General features: G+C 47.3%; 1 protein-coding gene across 5 annotated transcripts in view; it reads right to left on the bottom strand.

Moving 5' to 3' along the window:
• The window catches only part of FBXO34 (F-box protein 34), a 54,035-nt gene that overhangs the window by 17,881 nt on the left and 20,068 nt on the right, over nt 1-16,086 (bottom strand). For 3 of the 5 annotated variants that reach the window (XM_035102738.2, XM_035102659.2, XM_060270965.1), the window contains one exon: nt 7,290-7,368. The gene's annotated coding sequence lies outside the window, so the exon portion shown is untranslated. Of the gene's footprint in view, nt 1-7,262; nt 7,369-10,154; nt 11,174-16,086 lie in introns of those variants that run through there. The other 2 variants (XM_035102871.2, XM_060270972.1) reach the window with 2 other exon arrangements.

The following is a 16,086-nucleotide window of genomic DNA, read 5'->3' as shown; positions in this document are numbered from 1 at the left end:
TTTTTTAGCTGCTGCATCACACTGCTGACTCATGTCAAGTTTGTGGTCTACCAAGACTCCTAGATCCTTTTCACATGTACTGCTCTCAAGCCAGGTGTCTCCCATCCTGTATTTGTGCCTTTCATTTTTTTTTTGCCCAAGTGTAGTACTTTACATTTCTCCTTGTTAAAATTCATCTTGTTTGCTTTGGCCCAGTTGTCTAATCTGTTAAGGTCATTCTGAAGTGTGATCCTGTCCTCTGGGGTGTTAGCCACCCCTCCCAATTTGGTGTCATCTGCAAACTTGCTCAGGATGCCCTCAAGCCCATCATCCAAGTCATTGATAAAGATGTTGAACAAGACTGGGCCCAAGACAGAACCCTGTGGCACCCCACTAGTCACTACTCTCCAGGATGAGGAGGAGCCATTGATGAGCACCCTTTGGGTTCGGTCAGTAAGCCAGTTACAAATCCACTGAATGGTAGCATTGTCTAGCCCACATTTTACCAGCTTCTTTACAAGAATATCATGGGGCACCTTGTCAAAGGCCTTGTTGGTCATCTAGTCCAACCCCCTGAAATGAAGTAATCTCACATACACATACACACAGAGTACAGCACAAACTGCGTTTCACAGTATGAAAAGGCCTCGTGTTAAGTCTGGAAATAACTGCCTTTAAAGTCTGGGGTTTAAAAGATTTGTTATACTGTAACACGATGTCCCATCCCAAAACGCAGAGAATCAAACCACTAGAATATTGGTTCATGGCACCAGACCAGGAACAAGGAAGAAAGGAGGAATAACACACAAACCTCAAGGTAAACATCCTGCAAACTCTCTGCAATCTCACAGGTGATCTACTGCTCAACCTGCAGCCCTTCTTCTTAATAATTCCATAGTTTTTGTTGACAGCACTGCAAAGGTCACTCACTGTGTAGCGCCATGTTCACAAATCATGACTCAGATTCTCCTTTCCTTTTCCTTTTTAGATGAAGTACATTTCATTTAAAGGAATCCCAGAAAACAAGTAGACTGCTCGATCCAGCTAGGACTGGTTAGACTTTGCTCTAAGATAAAGGTTTTGCATCACGAAAAAGGGAAGCTCAAATGCCAGGGATATTGTTCAGCTGCCCATCCAGCTCTAGAGATTTTAAGCAGGCTCTTAGAGAAGAAGGGCCACATACTCAATGGTAGAGTACATGTTCTGAGTTCAGGAACTCCAATGAATTTAACATAAGAACTTTGCAGGATCAGGCCAAAGGTCTGTCTACTTCAGCAACCTGTTCTCACAGTGGCCCGTCCCACAAAAAGGACCTGAGCACCAGTTGCTTGAAACTGCAGGATGGGAGATGTTCTGATCTCCCATCCTGTAGTTTCAAGCAACTGGTATTTGGAGGCATTTACTGCCTCTGACAGTGCATAGCCATGGCATCTAGCAGCCCTTAGAATCATAGAAATTATAGAATTGTAGAGTTGTAAGGGCCCATGAGGATCATCTAGTCCAACCCCCTGAAGTGCAGGAACCCTTTTGCCCAACATGGGACTTGAACCCACAACCCTGAGATTAAGAGTCTTATGCTCTACCAATTTAAAAAGGTAAAGGGCCCCCTGACCATCAGGTCCAGTCGTGTCCGACTCTGGGGTTGCGGCTCTCATCTCACTCTATAGGCCAAGGGAGCCAGCGTTTGTCCGCAGGCAGCTTCCGGGTCATGTGGCCAGCATGACTAAGCTGCTTCTGGCGAAACCAGGGCAGCACACGGAAACGCTGTTTACCTTCCCGCCAAAGCGGTACCTATTTATCTACTTGCACTTTGATGTGCTTTTGAACTGCTAGGTTGGCAGGAGCTGGGACCAAGCAACAGGAGCTTACCCTGTCACGGGGATTTGAACCGCCGACCTTCCGATCGGCAAGCCCTAAGCTCAGTGGTTTAGACCACAGCGCCACCCGCGTCCCCTAATCAAATTGGTGGCTGCATCGCTACCTCCCATAGGAGTGAATCCCCTTGTTTAAACAATGCACCGTGTGAAAATGGGACCCAGCTGTGTGCTATTTCAATTGTTTGACATCTGTTGTTATTTTTAAACCAAGAAGCTGTCTTGGCATTAAAAACTTCCAAAACGTGGGAACGAGGCCAAGGGCAATACCTGTGAAATCCCCAACGTGGGCACAAAAGAAAGAGAGCAAACTAAAAAATATTTGGGGAGGAGGCGGGGACAGAGAGATGCAAAGATTCCCGTCCACCAAGCAGTGGTCTTTGGACTGAAGTCCCAGCAGGGAAGTGCTGAAGGGAAAGTTGTATGTCATGGAAACAAGTAGTAGGGCAAGGGAGGCGGGCGGGGAGGAGAACAATCCCATAATCTTTACTGCCCTGGGGCTGCACCCTTTTCATTTGCAGCCACTTCTGCAAGCCAACAATGGGCAGCCATGATTGGAAGTGCCTTCAAGCCTTGCCAAAGCACATATACACAGGGATTCGGAACAATCGGCCCCTGCTTTCATGGGAGCAAAAGGTTGCCGCCAAATCAAATGGGTGGGGACCCCACTCTGCAATCTTGGAATCTGCTCATAGGATATAGGAAAATGTGACCATCATGCAAAGAGGGCAGGGGAGAGTTCCCTTTCCTAATAAGTATAAAGGGGAGGGGGGGAGAGAATGGAGGAGGCAGGGCGGGGAAGAGAGTGGCTCAGAGAAATAATGAGGCAATTGGAACAGAATTAAAACAAGACGACATTGGAAAGTTTTTTTTCCGGAAGCCAACAGAAACTTGGGAGATGACAAAGAAAATGTCCTCTCCTCTCCACCCATGCCCAGCACTGAATAGCATCTTGTTTTCAAAGTGTTTACCTGCACCATGCCGTCCTCTCTACAAGGTCGGTCAGCAACAGGCAGGAAAGCAAAAGCAGCCGATTCACACATTCACCTTTTCCTCTTTGCAAGCCCAATTTCAGTCCTCAGTGCAGGAAACGGCCCTGCTTGCCTAAGGCCATTCTCAGGGGACTCTCAGCCCAGCAAAAAAGTCCATCTGCTCCTCCACCTGAGCCACGCGTGAGCCCTGCGTCATCCAGCCATTGAAACCACGTCCTTCACCAGATGTGACATCAGCCTGTTACCATGGGAATGATGGGGGCTGCGGAGAACCCCGTGTTCTGGAACCGTGGCAGCTTCAGGCAGCAGAGCCGGCTCCTGCCTGAGTGAGGCACAGGCAGGTCCAGAGCCCCCTCCTTACACCCAACTGCAGGCCTTTTCTTGGGCAAGGCTTGTCGAGACAGAAAGCAACCTGGGGCAGGCTGGGGAATTAAAATGCTTCCTGTGCAGAGGGACCGTCGCTCCGTGGCAGAGCACGCCCAGCTTTGCACATAGAAGGCCCCAAGTTCAAACATCAGCATCTCCAGGTAAAGCCCAGCTGGGGAACATGTAGGATCCTGTCTACTTTTAGGCTATCCTCCAGACTCTATGTGTGTATGTGTGAGTGAACACAAGTGAGAAAGACATGGGAGGGAGACTCAGGGAAAGAGAGAGCACTATGTAATTCTGCACAGCTGCAAACAAAAATTGCTGGCGTCATTCGTGTAGACAAGAAGACAAGAACATAGAAAGCTTTATGGATCCAAGAAGAGGGGCCAGAATATTGGTTGACGCAAGGTCTACCTGCCATTTAAATCCAGGTTTACTTTTCCAGATTTAGGGACGTGGGTAGCACTGTGGTCTAAACCACTGAGCCTCTCGGGCTTGCCGATCGGAAAGGTCAGCGGTTTGAATCCCCGCAACAAGGTGAGCTCCCGTTGCTCTGTCCCAGCTCCTGCCAACCTAGCAGTTTGAAAGGACACTAGTGCAAGTAGATAAATAGGTACAGCTGCGGTGGGAAGATAAACAACGTTTCCATGCACTCTGGCTTCCATCACAGTGTCCCGTTGTGCCAGAAGCAGTTTAGTCCTGCTGGCCACATGACCCGGAAAGCTATCTGTGGACAAACGCCGGCTCCCTCGACCTGAAGAGAGATGAGTGCTGCAACCCCAGTTGTCTTTGACCGGACTTAACTGTTCAGGGATCCTTTATCTTCCAGATACTCTCTCTCACTTGCTTTTGGGAACAGCTCACAGAATCACAGAGCTGGAAGCAAGAAAGTCTAGACCAGGGTTTCCCAAAACTGGGTATCCAGCTGCTTTTGGACTACAACTCCTATTATCTCTAGCTAGCAGGGCCAGTGGTAAGGGATGATGGGAACTGTACTCCAAAAACTCTAGAAACAAGACCCACAGTTCTGTATGAACCAAGTACGCCTTCTCCTCATGACTGAGGATCTGTAGACAGCTCTTACATACCCGGGATTTTAGGGTACGACTTCTGAGTCACGGATCTGAGTAGGGCTGAGCCAAGACACTCCCATCACGCAACTTAAGAAACTGAGCTAGCCTTGCAAAGAGATCCACAAAACTTACTCGCCCAGCTGCCAACAGAACTTTGTAGCACATTGAAGGTCCAGCAACATGACACCAACACCACAAACCCCAGTGCACTTCCAGTTTTACAAAGCTCCGCCTGGTCACCTCGGTGAGAGTCTTGCTCACCTCAGGCAACTACAGAAGTGGTTAATAGAAGTCTGAGCTAATTACCAACTCCAATGCTCAGCCAACCAGCTCTCAGATCTACCCAGGACTCACCCCGCCAACATAAGGCAGACTCAACAGCTTGCACAACAAGCTTCTCGTGTGACCTCTCCAAATGTAGCCGCTTGAATGGGTGGCTCAAAGACTGTCTCTTTTCGCTCACCTAGCAGCAGTGGTAGTAGATGTGCAACACTTAGAAGGGAGGGTGTGAGTTTCAGCTTCTCCCAAGTTCTACTAATTAAGATCCCAATGCAGACAATAAGCACTGAGTAGTTTCCCCAACTGCACTGAGTACAGTCTGACCAAACTGCAGGAGGCAGTGGAAGACAGGAGTGCCTGGCATGCTTTGGTCCATGGGCTCACAAAGAGTCAGACACGACTAAACGACGAAATAACAAGTTTTCCCAGATTTCAGACAGCCAAGGTCCAATTTTCTCCTGAATTAAAACTGGGGACATGCATCTTACTGTTCCATTCTGGAAAGAATTTGCCTTTTTGATCTTGTAATATTTGCCTGTGTCCAGCTACCTTCTGCATGAAAGCCAGTGTGGCATAATGGTTCAGTGTTGCGCCATGACCTGGGAGGGCAGGGTTCGAATCCGTACTCAGCCGTGAAGCTCACTGGGTGACTTGGGCCAGTCACCATCTCTTAGTCTAACCTACCTCACAGGGTTGTTGTAAGGATGAAAGAGAGAAGGAGAACCACATACATCACCTTGGACAGCTCCTTGGAAGAAAAAAGTCATAAATAAATGAGAGCTTGAGGGTCCTGCTCCTGCCTCTCTCCACCGGGCCCAGGGCAGGGCCTCAGGTTTTATAACGCTGCTGCTGCTGCTGATCAGCAGAGGGCTTTTTCTTTTAAATTGATTTTTATATCCTTTTAAATTGGTGTTTTAATATAAATAACTAAATAAATAAATAAATTTTTGTTTATGACCTGCCCTTCCCAGTTTAGAAACTGGGCTCAGGGCGGCTAACAACAAATATAAAACTGATTAAAAACGACCTTAAAAACAACTTTAAAAACAACTTAAAAACAGCATAAAATACAACATCAATATAGCATCGCCAGGGCTAACTGGCCAAGTTAGTCCTGCTAAGGCCAGCAAGGAGACCAGGGAAGAATTTTAATGTGGGGACCCAGAAGGGTTTCTTCATTAAAAAAAAGGGAAGGGGAAAAAGGAATGGAGTATCAGGCTAAATTGAAGGCCAGGCAGAATAACTCTGTCTTACAGGTCCTGCGGAAGGAGATCGAGTCCCGCAGGGCCCTAGTCTCATGGGACAGAACATTCCACCAAGTCGGTGCCATCACTGAAAAGGCCCTGGCCCTTGTGGAGGATAATCTGGCTTCTTTAGGGCCCGGGACTCTTAAGCTGTTATTATTCGTGGACTTTAGGGTCCTCTGCAGGGCATACCAGGAGAGGCGGTCCCATAAGTACGAGGGTCCTAGGCTGCATAGTGCTTTAACTGTTTTTAACTGGGTTTTAAGGGCATTTTGTGGGATGTTCACAAATAGCTCAGGCTATTACCACGATTGCCCCTGAGCGTCCTCTCCCACTTCGTGGAGCCTATTTGGCCCCATGGGATACTCCAGAGCTTAGGGCGAGGAAACGAGCTGGGAGACAGCTTGAATGCAAGTGGAGGAGAGATCTGAATGAATGCAACCAAGCACTGGTAAGGGCTCATTATCGAGCCTACCTAGTGACAATGAAGGCAGCAAAGAAGGCATAATTTGCTGCCTCCATTGCATCCTCATTATGTCACCCGGCAGAGCTTTTCCAGGTTGTACAGGGCCTTTTGTCTGGAGCACAGTCTAGTTCTGTTGTGTTGGATGAGTTTTAGTTGGTAAGGCTCGAGGATGTAGATAAGGTGCCTTCTCTGCAATGGCTCCCCAGTGTGGTGTAGCGGTTAAGAGTGGTAGACTCCTAATCTGGGGAACCGGGTTCGTGTCTCCGCTCCTCCACATGCAGCTGCTGGGTGACCTTGGACTAGTCACACTTCTCTGAAGTCTCTCAGCCCCACTCACCTCACAGAGTGTTTGTTGTGGGGGAGGAAGGAAAAGGAGAATGTTAGCCGCTTTGAGACTCCTTCGGGTAGTGATAAAGCGGGATATCAAATCCAAACTCTTCCTCTTCTTCTTCTTCTTCTTCTTCTTCTTCTTCTTCTTCTTCTTCTTCTTCTTCTTCTTCTTCTTCTTCTTCTTCTCGTCAGTGGAATGCTCTCCCAAGTGGAGTTCGTCTGGCACCTTCATTATACACCTTTAGGCGCCATGCAAATATGTTCCTTTTTAACCAGGCCTTTGGTTGATTTGATTGACATCCTATGCCCTTTTAAAATGTGGAGTTGTTGGGGGGGGGGGGTTTATCGGGTTGCTGAATTTGTTCTGTGAGCGACCCTGAGACCTCCAGGTAAAGGCCGGTTTATCAATTCAATCAATCAATCAATTAATATAAAAAAAATACCAGATCTGGGTATACCTCTTGACTGGAACATGTAAAGTGCAAAACAGAAGGAAGCTCCCAAGCAGTCTCTTGCTACAATGAAAGATCCCCTCCCCACCCGTTTAAAAAAAACAAAAAACTGCATCCAAACTGTATAAATAGGAGATTTAAGAGATTTTCTGCACACCACCCCCAAAATGCCAAAAACAAATACATAGAGCTACACATAGGCACCTCGCTGGGGCAAACTGAGAGCAGTACCTTCAGGGAGAAGCCCCTCTGCGCAGTTTCAGACATCACAGCACCCTCGGTGTTCGGCACAATCCTTTGAAGGGCATTTCTGAAAAGCGAAAGGAAGGGGAGGTTAGAGGGCAGCAAGCAATTAGCAGGCAGCAAACATTCCATCTTTATAAAAAGGACACATCATAAAAATTACCAGAGGACACAATCAACCAGATGTATTAAAAGCACCGCCGCCCAGAACATCACAGGCCTCTTCCCTCTGGAGGGTGTTGGGAATGACAACTCAAAGTGGAAAGAGAGGGCAATGAATTTCCAAAAGCTATGGTAGGCAAGACCTCTCATCTCCTGGATATTTATAGCTCCTCTCGACACAGAAAGCTCAAGGACAGACACAAAACACCACTGCAAAATATGCAGTGTATGGCTGGGGCAACCCAGTCAGATGGACTAATAATAATAATAATAATAATAATAATAATAATAATAATAATACACCCAGTGTATGAGCAACATCACTGCACACAACAGAAATGTCCCAAATGCTAGGAAGCTGCCATTATTTAGGCTAATTCAGCGTTATTCATGCAACGCACGCAATCGGTTCATCTAGAAACACCTCTTCAGTGTCTCAGGTAGAGGTCCCCTCCCCAGAGACAGTCACCTGTGATCAGAGCCTTCTGACTGGAGATGCTCGAGATGGCCTTTGGGACAGTCCACATGCAAAGCATGAACTCTGCCACCGAGCGACAGCCCTTCTCAGTCCTGCCAGCTTATCCCATGACCCTATAGGGGCAGCCCTAGAACAATAGCCTTCCAGTAATTCAGGAAAACGTGAGGTTTTCTTCCCATGCTTCAAGTTTCAAAGGGGAGGGAGGCTCTTTGCTGTTTACACAGACAAAAAAAAAAAAAACCAAGCAGCAAGTCAAGAACAAACCTTGAGTTAAAAGGAAAAGGACCACCTGGATAACCGACTATGGGGTTGCGGCGCTCATATCACTTTCAGGCCAAGGGAGCCGGCGTTTGTCTACGGACAGCTTTCCGGGTCATGTGGCCAGCAGGACTAAACCACTTCTGGTGCAACAGGACACCATGATGGAAACCAGAGCGCACAGAAACGCCGTTTACCTTCCCGCCGCAGCGGTACCTATTTATCTACTTGCACTGGCGTCATGGGCGTACCCAGTATGCTGCAGGGGGGTGGCATTTACTGCCTGCCACAGTGTGGAGGAACACGGCCATTGTGGCTCCTACCCAACAATTGCTTTATCCTCCATGCATTTGTCTTTTGGAGCCATCCAAAGTTGGTGGCCATCACTGCCTCTTGTGGGAGAGAATTCCACAGTTTACCAACGCACAGTGTGAAGAAGTCCTTTATTCTAACCGCCCTGCATCTTCTATAGGAGCACAGCTCATCCCGATCCTGCTACGTCTACACATTTTGTGCGGAAGCCTTTATTCCGGATTCTGAACTTGCCTGGGCAGCTGAAGCATCTGATGTGTGACATTTGTACAGAACGATACCAGGAGAACAACGAACAGTGCGATTCGATCTAATACCTCAAGTGCCCTGGATGCAGCAATGCATGCAGTGCGCCTTTCCATTCACTCCCCACAACGGCAGGCTGTGAAGCTGCAGGCACAATTCCACCAAACGCACTCTGCTGCACAGACGTAGGCCAGGAACGCCAGGCAGTGCCAGGCAGCAGCAGCGGTACACCCACCCCTTGCTGCCTGGCTAAGTATAGACCTGCAGCTTATTAATAGACCAAGATGTAGGAGCCCGTAAGGAAGGCAACGCCACACGACACTTCCTGGACCCCAAACAAAAACCGTTTCACATTCAAGAAGCTGGGGTCCTTGTTTGGCATTTCACATTCTCAGGAATGTGCTTCCCTCTCTCTCTCTTTTAAGCTCATCTGGGGAGGAACAACCAAATCCGGGGCTGGCAAAAGGGGACACCATCAAAAATAGGAAAGGGGGAAATGCCACCCTTACTGAATCAAGACCGCTTACTGCAGACCAACCACCCAAAGCTGCACCTCTTTGAATTAGCTGATTAGCTGCTTCTCTTCCTAAGTGTCACAGAGGGGCCTCCTTCCAGGTAAATGTGCTCATGAGTTTGACTGCAAGCCTTTTAAATAAACATATGGTTACAAGAGAAAGAGAAAGAGAAAGAGAAAGAGAAAGAGAGAGGAAGAGAGAGGGAGAGAAAAAGAGAGGGAGGGAGGGAGGGAGAGAGAGAGAGAGAAGGAGGGAGCGCCCCTCCAAGCAGTGTTAGAAACTCAGATATTGAAGCTAATCGGCAAGTGGCACCTTAAACCTAGGTTATAGTCACCACAACTGAATGTCTAGGTGCCTTTTTGTTTTACAATGAGATTTGTTATTATTGTTGCTATTATTAGTAGCATTATTAATTTCATTTCTAAAAAGCTTTTCTCAGGGCCGTCTTAAGTATATCCGGCGCCGTGGTGCAAAGACCCCTCCGGCACCCCCACCCTGTTTCCCAAAGTTGCGGACCTTTTTATGGCACTACCAGCAGCTTTGCAGGGCTGGAGGAGGTGGGCAGCGGCTGGAGGGCGGCTCCTCCGGCAGGTAAGAGGCAGAGGCTCCAGGCATGGCGCTGCTTCAGCAAGGCGGGAGAGGGCAGTGAGCTGATGCCAGGAGGCGCCGTGTCCAGCCTCCGCCTCTTCCCTGGCGCTCTCCAGAACTTGGCGCCCTGGCGCCTAGCACCACTTCCCTCTATGGGCAAGACGGCCCTGGCTTTTATACTGGCTACGACCTACTTTGCTCCTTTGAGCATTAAATGAGAAAACAGGAGGTGCAAGGCAGTGTTATGGGGCCCACAGACAGTCACTCTTTTCCAAAAGGGATTCAAACACATACCGGAAATTTAGGTTTGCACAATTAAAATGGGTTAAACGATCTTTTGACGTAGCATAACTCTTTGAAACAAGGGAAGACTTCTTTCAGTTAGGAAAGTTGTGAGGAAAGGGACTAAAAAGTGTGGGGTGACTGAATTGTTAACAGGAGGACTGTAAGCAAAGCCCCAAGCAAATCAGAATTAATAATGGTCATTGTCACCTAACCATCCTGCAACAAATCAGAACAAATGCTGAAGAAAGACTGGGCATCATCTAACCCATGGGTAGGCAAACTAAGGCCAGGGGGCCGGATCCGGCCCAATTGCCACTTGTCCAATTTTAATTTTAATTGGTTTGAATTACTGTAATTGTGGGGTGTATCTTAATTCATTGATCTCTTGTTTTTATGCATTGTCTTACTTGTATGATGTTAGCCGCTCTGAGCCCGGCTTTGCCCAGGGAGGAAGTGATATAAATAAAAATTATTATTATTATTATTATTATTATTATTATTATTATTATTATTATTATCATCATTATTATTTCCGGCAGTGTGGATGGTCCGGGAATCAGCGTGTTTTTACATGAGTACCGTGTTTCTCATATTTTAAGGCATCCCTACAAAATAAGGCATGGCAGGATTTTCCTGAGGTAGAAAAATATAAGGCATACCTCAGAAATAAGCCGTGCCGGGTGGTGGGAGCAGGTCTGTGGCAAAGAAGGGTTGCTGCTGCCGCGTTAACCCCCGGGACCCGGCTGCAGCCTTTGCCTGCCGCGCGCGCAGCCCCAGGACCCGGCTGCAGCCTTTGCCTGCCACGCGCGAAGACCCGGTGGGAGCAGGTCTGTGGTCTGTACAGATACCGATACTTAATTAAAAAATAAGACATCCCTTGAAAATAAGCCATGGTGTGTTTTTTTCAGGAAAAAAATAAATATAAGACGTGTCTTATAATATGAGAAACACGGTAGAATGTACCCTTTTATTTAAAATGCATCTCTGGGTTATTTGTGGGGCACAGCAATTCATTCATCCCCCCCCCCAAATATAGTCTGTGTCTGCCCCCCACAAGGTCTGAGAGACAGTGGACCGGCCCCCTGCTGAAAAAGTTTTCTGACCCTTTATCTAACCCATGGGTCGGCAAACTAAGACCCGGGGGCCAGATCTGGCCCAATTGCCTTCTGGATCCAGCCCGTGGATGGCCTGGGAATCGCTGCGCGGATCGGTGTGGGGATTCTGTTCGTTCAGGCTGCGCCATTCCCACCTCCCCCTCACACACACCACGGCGGCGTGTCCTCCCTCCCTCCTCCTGGCTTCTCCCCGCCCTGCCTAGAGGAGGAAGGGGGCTGGGCTTTGTTGAGCTGCAGTTGGCTGAGCGCCATTTTGAGCAGCCCCTTTCTGGAGCCAGCCCTTTTGCACCGTTCACTGTCCCTCCGCTGCCGCTCGCAAGGCACAGGTAAGCAGCCACCGGGGCTCGCCCGGTGCTGTGGAGAAGGGATGGGAGAGTCGGGGGGGTCAAAATTTAGTCCAGCCCCCCACAAGGTCTGAGGGACAGTGGACCGGCCCCCTGCAGAAAAAGTTTGCTGACCCCTGATCTAATCCCTGCAGAAGCTTTTTGTAAGCAAATCAGGGAGAGGTCTCCAGAAACAGGGCATTTGAAGATGCCTTTAGAAAGAGAAGAGCTGTTTCTAGCCACTTGCCAGTTACTGAACAAGCTCTGAGCTGTTTTACAGACTCACTTCCCGCAACTACTTGCCTTCTATTCTAGCTTCAGTTATTCTGACAAAATTGCTCTCATTTTGCACCAGTTTCTCCCTTCCCACACTTTATCCTGGAAATAGAAATCCTCTATGAAGTCGAGAGCTAAAAAGATGAGGTTATTCACTTTCTGCAGCAACAGAAGGAGCCGGCTCCAAATTACTAGACCTGCCTGCATTATACCGCTAATGTCATCCCCCCCCCAACCTCCCACTTCCAGAGAGCCTCAGAACTACTTGCTAGGTCTCCCAGAGGAAACTAATTTGGATTTTTACACTCAACCAGCAGCAGGAAAGTGCTAACTCCACAGCAAGAGAACAGATGGCAGCAAACCAGAAATGAAACGTAACTGTGGCCAGCTAAAAAACAGCATGTTGCTTTGTTGCTCTTTATTCAGATCGCGGCTGGTTTGCTTCCAAAATTCATTAAGTGTGCATGTAGGGGGTCGAGAGGGAGAACACCCTTTTTTGCACATTGCCTGTTGAAGATTTTGAGTCCACTGCACTCAAAAAGCCTGCACCGCTGTCAGTGCTATTAATTGCCAGGCAGTTCTGGGGTTAGTGCTTTCTGTCATGGGATAGCCGCACTGTACAGAGCTCACTTATTTTCTCTTGGGCGCACGGCTTTTCAACATCTAACGGCAGTTTTGTTTTTGGTATGAAGGGCGCAGGGGCTCGGTGGGCCGCTGCAGAGCCATTTATGCCTGTAGGAAAAATAGTTTCGGATCCTTCTAGTTGAAAAGCACATTTAATTCTTAACAAGAGCACTTCTGGTCCAGCACTCTGCTCTCACAAAGCCCCACATGGTGCCCATGGGAAGCCTGCAAGCGGGACCTGAATGTAACAGCTCACCCCCACCCCAGGAAGCACCAGCTAAGCAGCCCATGATCAGCATAAGGCTACTGGTTTATTTGTTTATTTTGCATAGTGCCCTTCATCCGTAGATCCCAGGGCCGTTCATTTCTGCAACGGGGAACGAGTGTGCTGTGCTTCCATCCGGCTGTGCATGCATGCAATACTCAGGGGTGCCAGCACAGGGAAGCGAGTGGCATTTCAGAACACTATGAGCTGACACTGGCATTTGTGCTGGGCAGGTTTTTTCCATTTGGTTCCACTCACTGCTGTACTGCTTTTGATTAAGACTATTTAAATGGTGCATTGCTTAATGCTGTTTTTATATTGTGGTGTTCAAATCACTCAGGATTCCATGTGGCATGCTTGGTGTGGTACACACATACGTACAGAATAGAGATGTGAAGGCCTGGGGGGGGGGAATGGAAAAATTCGGGAAAAACTGTTTTTTTCCGGTTTTTTTCTTGAAGCCTTTTTTGTTTTATGAAAAATGAAAAAATAGATTATGGAATGTTTTATTTTAACATGATGAATAAAATATTTTAAGATAAGGGATTCAAATATTTTATAAATCATTTTAAAAAATATGTATGGTATCAGATTATTCTAATTTCTGTGAGGACAAGCAAGTCCTAGGATACAAACTCATCTCTCCACTGCAAGAACAAGATACAGTGGTACCTCTACTTACGAATTTAATGCCTTCCGAACGCACATTCGTAAGTCGAAAAAAATTGTAAGTCGAATCCCATAGGAATGCATTGGGAGAAAAAATTCGTAAGTAGAAGCAACCCTATCTAAAAATTCGTAAGTAGAAAAAATCCTATCTAAACCGCATCCAAGATGGCGGACGGAGCTCCATGCGTAAGTAGAAACATTTGTAAGTAGAGTTATTCATAAGTAGAGGTACCACTGTACATTTCTTCCTTTAGGAGGTGCTGTTGTCACCAGAAAAGAAAAAGGTTTCAGTTTTGTTTTTGCATGCGTGTGTGGTATTGCATTGGTTCTGTTCCATCTTCTGCAGCATGTGAAGGAATCTGGTCTATGTTTGGAAACACCATAGCTGCCAAGTCTCCAGTTTTTCGAGGGAAACCCCCGGATTTTAACCCGTTTCCAGCTGTTATCCCGAATAGAAAAAAAATCCCGGAAATTCCCCGGATTTCCGACCTGCCAGGGAGGCTCCATTTCGGGTGCCGCTCTGCCCATATCTGGGCATCGGAAACCGGGCAGAGCAGAACCGGAAATTGGGCAGCGCTGGCAACGGAAGTTGCTTCTACGTATGTCCAGACATGCGTAGAAGCGACTTCCGGTGCCGCGCCGCTGCTGATCCCGCATTTTTCAGCGGAAGACTTGGCAGCTATGGGAAACACTCTCACTAAATCGAGAAATAAGCTGTCATGTAAAGACAGCTTGTTTCAATGCGAGCAAACCTTCAGTTTTTAGAAGTCCATAATAACTGTGATAATGACAGACACAACAGAGTAGAAGCAGAGACTGAAACCGATACTGATCATTACAGCTCAGAAAATGATTCTGATTAAATTTATTGTCCATTCATCGAAACTTAGTCCCACTTCCTTCTTCAGTTCTTTTTATGAGAATGTTTTTTTTAATACTGTGGAGAGGAAATATGAATAATTGTTACTTCTGGATTTTTAAAAATTGTTTTGTGGCGTGCTTTTTTGTTCCACATAAACTAGTAAACAGTTCAGGAGATTGTTGCTCCATTTGCTACAAATACAAATAAATATTATTTTAAAAGTAAATTCTGTTTGTAATAATTGGATACACTATATTTTTAATATGCTAGTTGTGATGATTTTATGCCCATTAAAATTGTCCATAGTTATGTTTCTAACTTAACAGAATGACTTTCAATCGGGGGGGGGGAGTGCTAATGTAGAATTTTTTCAAAAAATTTCCTTTTTCTCTGAAAAAACTGGGTTTTTTCCAAGCTTCAAAATTTCCGGAAATTTTACATCTCTAGTACAGAGAGATAGGTGTAGATATATACTGGAACAGTCATAGTCAGAGGTGTGGGATGGAACACTGGGGCAGACAAGTCACAACAGTTCCTAGAGTGTCCACTAACAGGAACTCACCTGGAGGGACACCTGACTACAGGTCAGTTCCTGTTCCCTCAGACATGCAAATGAGTTGGATTAGACAAAAGCCCTAGCCTGCAATCACTCTCTCTCTTAGCTACTTCCTCCCTCGATGAGGACACATCTCCAGAGAATCTCTAGTTAGCATGGTTCTCACTCTAGGCCTGCAGCCAAGAGTGAGACCAAATGGAGTCTTACTTTACTAAGTAGTCTCTAGATCAGGGGTCCCCAGACTTACGGAGCGGCGGGCCGGACTGCAGGGGAGTGCGCGCGCAGCGGGCCGGAGGGCGGGGGAGTGCTCGCCCGTGCGCATGCGCACACGCACGGGAAAAAAATCGGCGAAAATCGCTTGTGCGCATGCGTATGGGCCTCCCCCGACCCGGAAGTGCACCAGAAATGACCTCTTCCGGGTCGGGAGAGGCCCGTACGCATGCGCACAAAGGATTTTCGGCGATTTTTTGCCGATTTTTCAGATCGCCGCTGCGCCGCGCGCCGTGAGAGCGGGCGGCGGCAGCGGGCGGCGGGGGTCGTCGCGGGCCGGATTGGAAGGCCGATTGGGCCGCATCCGGCCCGGGGGCCGTAGTTTGGGGACCCCTGCTCTAGATGTATATATACTTGTAACTTTTCTAAGCAAGCCTGCCTTTCTGAGATTATGCTGTAACTCAGGATGAAACTGTAAGTAAACTCTATCTTATTTTATAAACACTGTGTTGTGTATTTCTTTTAAGAGGGACAAAGGGGACCTTTGCCAGGAAGTGTAATATTGAACTATAAAGTGTAATATTGTTATAGAGATTCTAGCGAATCTAACGCACATGCTTTGCTGCGCACAAAAGGGGAATGTCACTCTGCTAATATTGGAAGCTTGCTAACACAAGCTTGGATAGGATCTATCTAATAATATATCCTAATCCACATCCCTAACATTCCCATAAGAGGAAGACCTTTTGCTTCTCACGAAAAGGTTCCCCAGTTCAATCCCTGGCATCTCCAGCTGGCCTGGAAAAAGACTCCTTCCCGAAACACTGGAGAGCTGCTGCCAGTCAGTGTGGACAATACTGAGCCAGTATATACTGCTCACGTATGGTAAAATGTTCCTTGATTGTATCACTTCAGACTGCAGGGGAGAGGGGAGATCACATAACTAAGTACAGTCAAACCTCGGTTGTCGAACATAATCTGTTCCAGAAGACCGTTCAACTTCCGAAACGTTCAACAACCGAAAACTGAAAGCAGAAGCCT

The sequence above is a fragment of the Zootoca vivipara genome, chromosome 1 (assembly GCF_963506605.1).
Source record: "Zootoca vivipara chromosome 1, rZooViv1.1, whole genome shotgun sequence".
NCBI lineage: Eukaryota > Metazoa > Chordata > Lepidosauria > Squamata > Lacertidae > Zootoca > Zootoca vivipara.
The sequence above is the reverse complement of the archived record's forward strand: the minus strand, read 5'-3'. Positions and strand labels throughout refer to the sequence as shown.